At 51.0% G+C, this 11,458-nt stretch overlaps 1 protein-coding gene across 4 annotated transcripts in view; it reads left to right on the top strand.

The window, feature by feature from the left end:
• Positions 1–3,009: 3,009 nt before the first annotated feature.
• Positions 3,010–11,458, top strand: part of LOC133354947 (uncharacterized) — a 64,073-nt gene continuing 55,624 nt past the window's right edge. For 2 of the 4 annotated variants that reach the window (XM_061572163.1, XM_061572166.1), the window contains exons 1-2: positions 6,125–8,137; positions 9,952–10,027. The gene's annotated coding sequence lies outside the window, so the exon portion shown is untranslated. Of the gene's footprint in view, positions 3,073–6,124; positions 8,138–9,948; positions 10,028–11,458 lie in introns of those variants that run through there. The other 2 variants (XM_061572165.1, XM_061572164.1) reach the window with 2 other exon arrangements.

Genomic DNA, 11,458 nt, shown 5'->3' on the forward strand with positions numbered 1-11,458 from the left:
AGGGGGGTGGGTTGGTGATGTTGATGGTGATGATGCTGCTGCTGATGTTAAGTGGAATGCGGGGAGGGGGGTGGGTTGGTGATGTTGATGGTGATGATGCTGCTGATGATGTTGCGTGGAATGCAGGAAGGGGGGTGGGTTGGTGATGTTGATGGTGATGATGCTGCTGATGATGTTGTGTGGAATGCGGGGGAGGGGGTGGTGATTTGGGGGCGAAAAGCGGTGGCTTGAGGGGAGGGGCGGATAGTGAGACACACGCGACAGATGATTACGAAACCGATGACAGTGATCATGTCGATGTAAGTGATGTGTGGATGTTGGGGAGTGTGATGTTGGGGGTGGTGGTGGGGTGTGTGAAAGCAGGAGGGAAAACTGCACACCGTAGGGATGATGATGGTGATGATGAAAGTGATGCAGATGATGGTGACATTGATTGTGATGTGTGGGGGTGATGATGGTAGTTGGTGATGTTGAATTGGATGTTGGGGGGGGGGGATGGTGGAGATATGATGATGTTGAAGAGCTGCTGATGAAGATGGTGATGGCGGGCATGATGGTGGTGTGTGCGATGGGAGTAGGGAAGGACAGATCGTGACACGCAGAGAGAGGATCGAGAAGGGAGAGAAGATAGGGTGTAAATAAAACTAAACATGAAACTATTTAAAACAATACAAAGTAAGGCTCACTGAGCCGTATAGCTCTTTTTTAGACCTGGCCACGGATGATAGCTCAACGAAGTGGCTTATCACAATCATCGTCGTCATCATGTGCAAATGTATCCCAGCGAAATACGCCGAACGCGAGATGGTGATTTCGAAACGTGGAGTGGGATATCAAAAAAAATCCACGCGACCACGGGTTGAGAGAGAGAAAAACAAGCAAAGGAGCCTTCCATAACTTAATTTTTCTCCTACAACAGCAGAGTGCAGCGCCACATTAAATACGCACTACAATGACAATAGTTTAAAGCGATTTGAAGCATGTGTTATATTTGGGGGGGGGGGGGCAGAGCTTTGTGACGTCATATTTGAGAGGGGGGGTCTGACTTTTTGTGACGCCGTGTGAAGAAGGGGGGGGGGGGTCAAAAATCGTCCAAAATCGCGTGACGTCATTTATGGACGGCCCCAAAGGGCAAATATACAGCGGGCGTCAAGATTTGGGGGATCGAATCCAGGACCTCCTGTAAACCCGGCGATGGAGTCAACATCATCGCTGTTTTGATTTAAAGCGTTTGTGACTGCAGGGATTCCTATTCTTAGTTCTTTCAGTAAAGTCACGTAGAAGGGAAATAATAAAATAATAAAAATATTAAACAATAACAAATTCTCACGACGTGTCGACTGCAACACAAGCAATCATCATCAGGTGTGAAATCCACAGCAAGAAAATTTGAAAAAAATACATAAAACAATAAAAAATTCTGACGACGTTTCGACTGCAACACAAGCAATCATCATCAGGTGCGAAATCCACATCAAGAAAATTAGAAGAAAAAATTATTGCTGTGGATTTCACACCTGATGATGATTGCTTGTGTTGCAGTCGAAACGTGGGAATTTTTTATTGTTTAATATTTTTATAATTTTATTATTTCCCTTCTACGTGACTTTACCGAAAGAACCAAGAATATCATCGCTGTTGTCAAAGCGCTTGCCCTAGAACGTCTGTGAAGTCTTTGTCTGCGTGGGAGTTCCCTGCATCACTGGCAGAGAAGATGCAGCAGCTTTGGGAAGAGCAGTTTGAAATGTTTTTAAAAAACCCAATGATTTAAGGACGAACGAATAGGAAAATAAACTTACACACATACAAAGATTCCCCGTATAGCCTTTAACAGACTATTGGGGCAAGTGCTGTTAGCCGGTACGGCCCACAACGCCCGGTCCGCCTTTGTCTCCCCAGTGGCAATGGAAGAAAAAAGAACACCGCACCAGGTACTCATTTGAGGCTGAGTCGACCTAGGGGAGGACCCAAGATCGGTTCAGATAATCGTCACTGCCGGTGTTGGCCGTGAGCGCTAACCGCTGCACCACCGCTCCCCCTAACAGGAAAATAAACTTACACACACGCATGGGGGAGATGATTAAGAAGATAATGAGAATATGGAATATTTTAAAACAGGTGGTGGAGGGTTACGACACATTTATAAATAACGCAATCTAACCAAAAAAACCTTTATTATGAATGGAGAGCGCCAGAAATCGTGAATTTTACTTTTTTGGGGGGGCTTTCATACTCGTAGAGAGTTCTAGACTAGTGGTGTGTGTGTGTGATGGGTCGACTCAGCCTCAAATGAGTATCTGGTGCGGTGTGTATAACAAACATCGCCACTAGGGAGAGACAACAGCACTTGCCCTCCAGTATGTAAAGGCTATACGGGGGACCATTGTCTTTGTACACGTTGCCATCAATTCCGTGTGTCAATATATCGTATGTACACGTGTTTTTCTACATGTATGTACACGTGTTTTTCTACATGTATGTACACGTGTCCGTGTATGTCTGTGTGATGTATCTGCACGTGTTCTCTCAATGTGTACTGTACTTGTATGTGTAGTTATATGTCCATAACCAACACGCAGATTTCACCACGTGTGTGTACAGTACGATGCAAATATTGTGTACATTTCTCACGTGTATGCATCTGTGGACACATATGCAATGCAGTATATATACACTTGTGAACCTGTTGCATGTGCAGTGCTTAACGTGTGTGCAACACGATGCATGCATGTGGTGTGTACGTGATGTATGTACAGTACTTAATAGGTGTTCACCAACACACAACTTATACGTGCAATATAAAGTATCAGGTGATATTAGGGATATTTGCACGTTATCTTGAGCGTTGTATGTTAACCCATGTATTACTGATTCAACTTGTGTATGTGTGTACTCTCTGTGTGTGTGTGTACATGTGACTGTACGTGCAAATATGGCACCTGGGTCTGCCCCGTGACCTCCTGCCAGCGGGCGTTCGACACTTCACGTGGTAGCCTCAAAGTGCACATGGCCTGGCACAAGCGTCGTGGTGACGTCACCGCCACTTCGTGGCGAATGGCGGTTGTTGTTGTTGTAAGTGTACATCAGTTTGCATGTGACAACCAATTTCCAATTCCCCATCACCACCACCACCACCAACATCACCACCACCAACATCACCACCACCATCACCACCACCACCAACATCACCACCACCACCACCAACATCACCACCAACATCACCACCACCAACATCACCACCACCATCACCATCACCACCACCACATCACCACCACCACCACCACCAACATCACCACCACCACCAACATCACCACCAACATCACCACCACCAACATCACCACCACCACCATCACCACCAACATCACCACCATCACCACCACCATCACCACCAACATCACCACCACCATCACCACCACCATCACCACCACCAACATCACCACCACCACCATCACCACCACCAACATCACCACTACCAACATCACCACCACCAACATCACCACCACCATCACCACCACCAACATCACCACCACCAACATCACCACCACCAACACCACCACCACCACCATCCGCTTAGTCACTATTCTCTGCTTCAAGGTCATTACGATCAGCAGCATATGGCTTAGCCATACTGTGTGTCACAATCAATCATCATCACTTAGCTACCATTTCCCGTGCGAAATCACAAAGCATCACTACGTTTTTGAACCATCACCATCATCATCACCACGTAGCCACCAATAAATATCTGTGTTCGATCAGCGTTAATTGTCATCATTTGGGCGACTATTTTGGCTTAATCAATATCATCACCAAGTCACCATTTCGGTGCACGATCACAAAATCGTCGTCATCATCGTCAATTTGAAACGTGGTTATGTAGTGGGTCATATATGCCACGGGTGTGATGGTGAATTGAAGATGTTTTGATGTGCTGCAATTTTAAAGATCTCTCCTATCCTTACAACCATCTCGCATGATCTCTGCTCCATCTCCTCCTACTCTTCGCTCTTCTCAATAACCTACCTCTCGCAAACTCCACACCCAACACACCCCCATCATCATCATCTTTGTTGTCTCGCCATCCTTGTCCACGTAGTTCTCTGAGCCTCCTTCAATTCCACTCCTGTCCCGCCCTCGAGCTCCCTCTACCTGCCCGCTCTCATTACTCATCTATTGTCTCCATCCCAGCCAGACAAACCCTTCACCTCTCCCTTCCCACAAATGCCTCCCTCCCCTGTACCTCTCCGTACGCTTCTTCATCTTCCATCTCCATCTCCCTCGGCACCTCCCCCCCCTCCCTCCTCGTCCTCCTGCTACAGTAACTACAGATCTTCATTTGAAGAAGTGGCTTTCTTGGATAAATTGTCTCTTACCTGGTTACAGGTAAAGGTCATCTTCTCTGTCGAGAGTGCAAAACTATATCCTGCATTTACCTGCCTCCCATCACCCCCCCTCGTCATCCCCCCCTGTCCCCCCCCCCCTCGTCACCCCCCCCTGTCACCCCCACCGTCATCTCCCCCTGTCACCCCCCCCCTGTCCCCCCCCCCCCTCGTCACCCCCCCCTGTCACCCCCACCGTCACCCCCCCCCTGTCCCCCCCCCCCTCGTCACCCCCCCCCTGTCACCCCCCCCTGTCACCCCCACCGTCATCTCCCCCTGTCACCCCCCCCCTGTCACCCCCCCCCTGTCACCCACCCCCCCCCCCTGTCACCCCCCCCCTGTCGCCCCCACCGTCATCTCCCCCCCATCACTCCCCCTCGTCACCCCCCCTGTACCCCCCCCACCTGTCACCCCCACCGTCATCTCCCCCTCGTCACCCCCCCCGTCACCCCCCCCGTCATCCTCCCCCCGTCACCCCCCCTCCCTGTCACCCCCCACCGTCATCTCCCCCTCGTCACCCCCCCCCCCCTGTCACCCTCACCGTCATCTCCCCCTCGTCACCCCCCCCATCACCCCCTCGTCACCCCCCCCTGTCACCCCCCCCCCCCCGTCATCCTCCCCTTCCACTCCATGCTCACCCCCCCACCCCATCCCCCCTCTCCTCCATTTCGTGTCCTTACCGTCCTCCCTCCCCACCCTGTCACGACAGACCTGCCACTCTCCCTCCCCCCACCATCCCCCCCCCACGCCGCTCCTTCCCGCTCCCCCCGCCCTCCTCCATCCTCCTCCCTCCCCCATCCTACTGCGTCCTTCTTCCCTCCCCCCGCCCTTCCTCCTCCCTCCCTCCGCACGGCCTCTATCCACCTTCCACTTCGCCCGCTCTCTGCCCTCCCCAGCTCCCCTGCACCCCCCAGCTCTCCCCCCCCAGCTACCCTGCACCCCCCCCCCCAGCTCCCCTGCACCCCTCCCCCAGCTCCCCTGCACCCCTCCCCAGCTCCCCTGCACCCCCCCAGCTCCCCTCCCCCCAGCTCCCCTGCACCCCCCCCCAGCTCCCCTGCACCCCCCAGCCCCCCCCCAGCTCCCCTGCACCTCCTCCCCAGCTCCCCTGCACCCCTCCCCCAGCTCCCCTGCACCCCTCCCCCAGCTCCCCTGCACCCCTCCCCCAGCTCCCCTGCACCCCCCCCCCAGCTCCCCTGCACCTCCCCCCCAGCTCCCCTGCACCCCTCCCCCAGCTCCCCTGCACCCCTCCCCCAGCTCCCCTGCACCTCCCCTCCCCAGCTCCCCTGCACCCCCCCCAGCTCCCCTGCACCCCCCCCCAGCTCCCCTGCACCCCCTACCCAGCTCCCCTGCCCCCCCCAGCTCCCCCGCACCCCCCAGCTCCCCTGCACCCCCCCCAGCTCCCCTGCACCTCCCCTCCCCAGCTCCCCTGCACCCCTCCCCAGCTCCCCTGCACCTCCCCTCCCCAGCTCCCCTGCACCCCCTCCCCAGCTCCCCTGCACCCCCTTCCCAGCTCCCCAGCTCCCCTGCACCAACTCTTCTCGCTTCCTCCTCCCCCCTCTCTCCACTCTTCTCTTCCTCATCTCCCGCCTCTCTCTCTCTCTCTCTGAAGGCGATCGTCATCCTCCTGCCTGCCTCCCTCTCTCGCATGTCCCTCCCTCCCTCCCAACAACCACCATCATCACCATCACCACCACCACCACACTCCTCCCTCTCTCCGCCCCCACCACCGTCTCTCCATCTCTCTCACCAACTCGTGTGTCACCTACCCCTCCCCTACACACCCTCACAGCCACTCTCCCCTCCTCCTCCTCCCCACCCTCTCTCGCACGACCTCTCTCTTCCTCAACTCCCTGTCCCCTGCCTCCTGCCTCGCCACCATCATCTCTGTCGATCCCTGCCACTCCGAATCATCATCATCATCCCTCTCCACATCTCTCGTCCTCAACTCCCTGTCCCCTGCCTCCCCACAAGCCATCATCACCATCATCATCATCTCTGTCGATCCCTGCCACTCCGAATCATCATCATCATCCCTCTCCACATCTCTCGTCCTCAACTCCCTGTCCCCTGCCTCCCCACAAGCCATCATCACCATCACCATCATCTCTGTCGATCCCTGCCACTCTGAATCATCATCATCATCATCCTCCCTCTCCTCATCTCTCTCTCTCTTCCTCAACTCCCTGTCCCCTGCCTCTCCACAAGCCATCATCACCATCATCATCACCACCATCATCTCTGTCGATCCCTGCCACTCCGAATCATCATCATCCTCCCTCTCCTCATCTCTCTCTCTCTTCTTCAACTCCCTGTCCCCTGCCTCCCCACAAGCCATCACCACCATCATCATCACCACCATCATCTCTGTCGATCCCTGCCACTCTGAATCATCATCATCATCATCATCCCTCTCCCCATCTCTCTCTCTCTTCTTCAACTCCCTGTCCCCTGCCTCCCCACAAGCCATCATCATCACCACCATCATCTCTGTCGATCCCTGCCACTCTGAATCATCATCATCATCATCCCTCTCCCCATCTCTCTCTCTCTTCTTCAACTCCCTGTCCCCTGCCTCCCCACAAGCCATCATCATCACCACCATCATCTCTGTCGATCCCTGCCACTCCGAATCATCATCATCATCATCCCTCTCCCCATCTCTCTCTCTCTTCTTCAACTCCCTGTCCCCTGCCTCCCCACAAGCCATCACCACCATCATCATCACCACCATCATCTCTGTCGATCCCTGCCACTCTGAATCATCATCATCATCATCCCTCTCCCCATCTCTCTCTCTCTTCTTCAACTCCCTGTCCCCTGCCTCCCCACAAGCCATCATCATCACCACCATCATCTCTGTCGATCCCTGCCACTCTGAATCATCATCATCATCATCCCTCTCCCCATCTCTCTCTCTCTTCTTCAACTCCCTGTCCCCTGCCTCCCCACAAGCCATCATCATCACCACCATCATCTCTGTCGATCCCTGCCACTCCGAATCATCATCATCATCATCCCTCTCCCCATCTCTCTCTCTCTTCTTCAACTCCCTGTCCCCTGCCTCCCCACAAGCCATCACCACCATCATCATCACCACCATCATCTCTGTCGATCCCTGCCACTCTGAATCATCATCATCATCATCATCCCTCTCCCCATCTCTCTCTCTCTTCTTCAACTCCCTGTCCCCTGCCTCCCCACAAGCCATCATCATCACCACCATCATCTCTGTCGATCCCTGCCACTCTGAATCATCATCATCATCATCCCTCTCCCCATCTCTCTCTCTCTTCTTGAACTCCCTGTCCCCTGCCTCCCCACAAGCCATCATCATCACCACCATCATCTCTGTCGATCCCTGCCACTCTGAATCATCATCATCATCATCCCTCTCCCCATCTCTCTCTCTTCCTCAACTCCCTGTCCCCTGCCTCCCCACAAGCCATCACCACCATCATCACCAGCATAACCTCTGCCACTCCTCCTCTCTGAATCATCCTCCTCCCTCTCCCCATCTCTCACTGCCCCGTGACTCTCTCCCCATCTCTTTCTCTTCCTCAACTCCCTGTCCCCTGCCTCCCCACAAGACATCACCACCATCATCACCACCATCACCACCATCATCTCTGCCACTCCTCTCTGAATCATCATCATCATCATCCTCCTCCATCTCCCCATCTCTTCTCTTCCGGGATGTCAAACATCTGCTGCAAGACTTTACCCTCTGCGCGGCGAGCTGCATGGAGCATGATGTTCATGTACGTTGCCGTACCTTTTACATCATCACACACGTGTACAGCTCTCACTCTTTCTCTCTGTGATCGCCCTATGTGTGTGCTGATGATGATTGACCGTGCGTGTGTGTGTGAGTATGTGGTGCAGTGCACTTGCCTCGTTATATATGAAGTTATTCTGGGGGGTCTTTGTAGTCGGTAGTACGTGGGGATAGGTGCATCTACCCACTGCTCTGTAACACGTGTACTCTGTAAGTGTATGTGTAACACGTGTACTCTGTAAGTGTCTGTGTGTACGTGTAACACGTGTACTCTGTAAGTGTATGTGTAACACGTGTACTCTGTAAGTGTCTGTGTGTACGTGTAACACGTGTACTCTGTAAGTGTGTCTGTGTGTACGTGTAACACGTGTACTCTGTGTGTGTGTCTGTGTGTGTGTACGTGTAACACGTGTACTCTGTAAGTGTCTGTGTGTACGTGTAACACGTGTACTCTGTAAGTGTGTCTGTGTGTACGTGTAACACGTGCACTCTGTAAGTGTGTCTGTGTGTGTGTACGTGTAACACGTGTACTCTGTAAGTGTGTCTGTGTGTACGTGTAACACGTGCACTCTGTAAGTGTGTGTCTGTGTGTACGTGTAACACGTGTACTCTGTAAGTGTGTCTGTGTGTACGTGTAACACGTGCACTCTGTAAGTGTGTGTCTGTGTGTACGTGTAACACGTGTACTCTGTAAGTGTGTCTGTGTGTACGTGTAACACGTGCACTCTGTAAGTGTGTGTCTGTGTGTACGTGTAACACGTGTACTCTGTAAGTGTGTCTGTGTGTACGTGTAACACGTGTTGTACTCGGTGTGTGTCTGTGTCTACGTGTAACACGTGTACTCTGTAAGTGTGTACGTGTAACACGTGTACTCTGTAAGTGTGTCTGTGTGTGTGTACGTGTACCACGTGTACTCTGTAAGTGTGTACGTGTAACACGTGTACTCTGTAAGTGTATGTGTAACACGTGTACTCTGTAAGTGTCTGTGTGTACGTGTAACACGTGTACTCTGTAAGTGTGTCTGTGTGTGTGTACGTGTAACACGTGTACTCTGTAAGTGTATGTGTAACACGTGTACTCTGTAAGTGTCTGTGTGTACGTGTAACACGTGTACTCTGTAAGTGTGTCTGTGTGTACGTGTAACACGTGTACTCTGTGTGTGTCTGTGTGTACGTGTAACACGTGTTGTACTCTGTAAGTGTGTCTGTGTGTGTGTACGTGTAACACGTGTTGTACTCTGTAAGTGTGTCTGTGTCTACGTGTAACACGTGCGTGTGCTCCAGAGTGAGTGTGTTGTACAGTACTTCACTAGCCCTGGTCTCCTTATTCTATTTAGTAACACGTAGTTCAGTGTCTGCTTGCGTAGTGTACGTATCGGTATGTGTATGAGTATGTGTGTGTATGTGTGTATATGTGTGAGTATGTGTATATGTGTGTGTATATGTGTGAGTATGTGTGAGTGTTATACTTTAAACACGTGTGCTTCGTGTGTACACGTGTGAACGCGTGCAGTATGCTTGTACTTGTAACACCGTATGTACGAGTGTATCTGTGTAGTTTCCGACTACATCTAACTCAGTATGTGTATGTATCAGTATGTGTTTGTGTGTGTGTTAGTATGTTTGTGTGTGTATTAGTATGTGTTTGACTGTGTGTGTGTTAGTATGTTTGTGTATTAGTATGTTTGTGTGTGTATTAGTATGTGTTTGACTGTGTGTGTGTTAGTATGTTTGTGTGTGTATTAGTATGTGTTTGACTGTGTGTGTGTTGTCATCTCTTCACTGTCTATGGAAGAAGTTGACGGGAAGACGAAGAAGAGACGAAGCCTCCACCACGCACCACGCACAGAGGGAAGGAGGAGACGTCGCATCTTGTGAGTAAAACATGTGGCTGATAACACCACGATGGTGATGGTGGTGATGATAGTGGTGGTGATGATGGTCATGTTCATGATCATTAAGGCGATGTTCATGGATATGTTGATCGGTCGTGGTCATGAACATGCTGGTGATCATCCAGCATGTAGGTCAAGCAATGGTGGGTGATGACGGTGGTGGTGACGATGTTAGTAGTGATGGTGGTGATGTTGTTAGTTGTGATGGTGATGTTAATAGTGATGGTGGTGATGTTGTTATTCGTGATGGTGGTGATGTTGTTAGTTGTGATGGTGGTGGTGATGTTAGTAGTGATGGTGGTGATGTTAATAGTGATGGTGGTGACGATGTTAGTAGTGATGGTGGTGATGTTGTTAGTTGTGATGATGGTGGTGGTGATGTTAGTAGTGATGGTGGTGATGTTAATAGTGATGGTGGTGACGATGTTAGTAGTGATGGTGGTGATGTTGTTAGTTGTGATGGTGGTGTTAATAGTGATGGTGGTGATGTTGTTAGTCGTGATGGTGGTGATGTTGTTAGTTGTGATGGTGGTGGTGATGTTAGTAGTGATGGTGGTGATGTTGTTAGTTGTGATGGTGGTGATGTTAGTTGTGATGGTGGTGATGTTGTTAGTTGTGATGGTGGCGATGTTAGTTGTGATGGTGGTGATGTTGTTAGTTGTGATGGTGATGTTGTTAGTTGTGATGGTGGTGATGTTAGTGATGGTGGTGATGTTGTTAGTTGTGATGGTGGTGATGTTAGTGATGGTGGTGATGTTGTTAGTTGTGATGGTGGTGATGTTAATAGTGATGGTGGTGATGCTGTTAGTTGTGATGGTGGCGATGTTAGTTGTGATGGTGGCGATGCTAATAGTGATGGTGGCGATGTTGTTAGTTGTGATGGTGGTGATGTTGTTAGTTGTGATGGTGGTGATGTTAATAGTGATGGTGGCGATGCTAATAGTGATGGTGATGATGTTAGTGATGGTGGTGATGTTGTTAGTTGTGATGGTGATGTTGTTAGGTGTGATGGTGGTGATGTTGTTAGTTGTGATGGTGGCGATCTTGATAATAGTGATGGTGGCGATGTTGTTAGTTGTGATGGTGGTGATGTTGTTAGTTGTAATGGTGGTGATGTTAATAGTGATGGTGGCGATGCTAATAGTGATGGTGGTGATGTTAGTGATGGTGGTGATGTTGTTAGTTGTGATGGTGATGTTGTTAGGTGTGATGGTGGTGATGTTAATAGTGATGGTGGCGATGCTAATAGTGATGTTGGTGATGTTATTAGTTGTGATGGAGGCGATGCTAATGGTGATGTTGTTAGTCGTGAATGTGGTGATACTAATAGTGATGTTGGTGATGTTAGTTGTGAATGTGGTGGTGATGTTAATAGTGATGGTGGTGATGTTAGTTGTGATGGTGGCGATG

This window comes from Lethenteron reissneri, chromosome 49 (assembly GCF_015708825.2).
Source record: "Lethenteron reissneri isolate LAM-NWPU_2019-01 chromosome 49, ASM1570882v1, whole genome shotgun sequence".
In the NCBI taxonomy this organism is placed as follows: Eukaryota; Metazoa; Chordata; class Hyperoartia; order Petromyzontiformes; family Petromyzontidae; genus Lethenteron; species Lethenteron reissneri.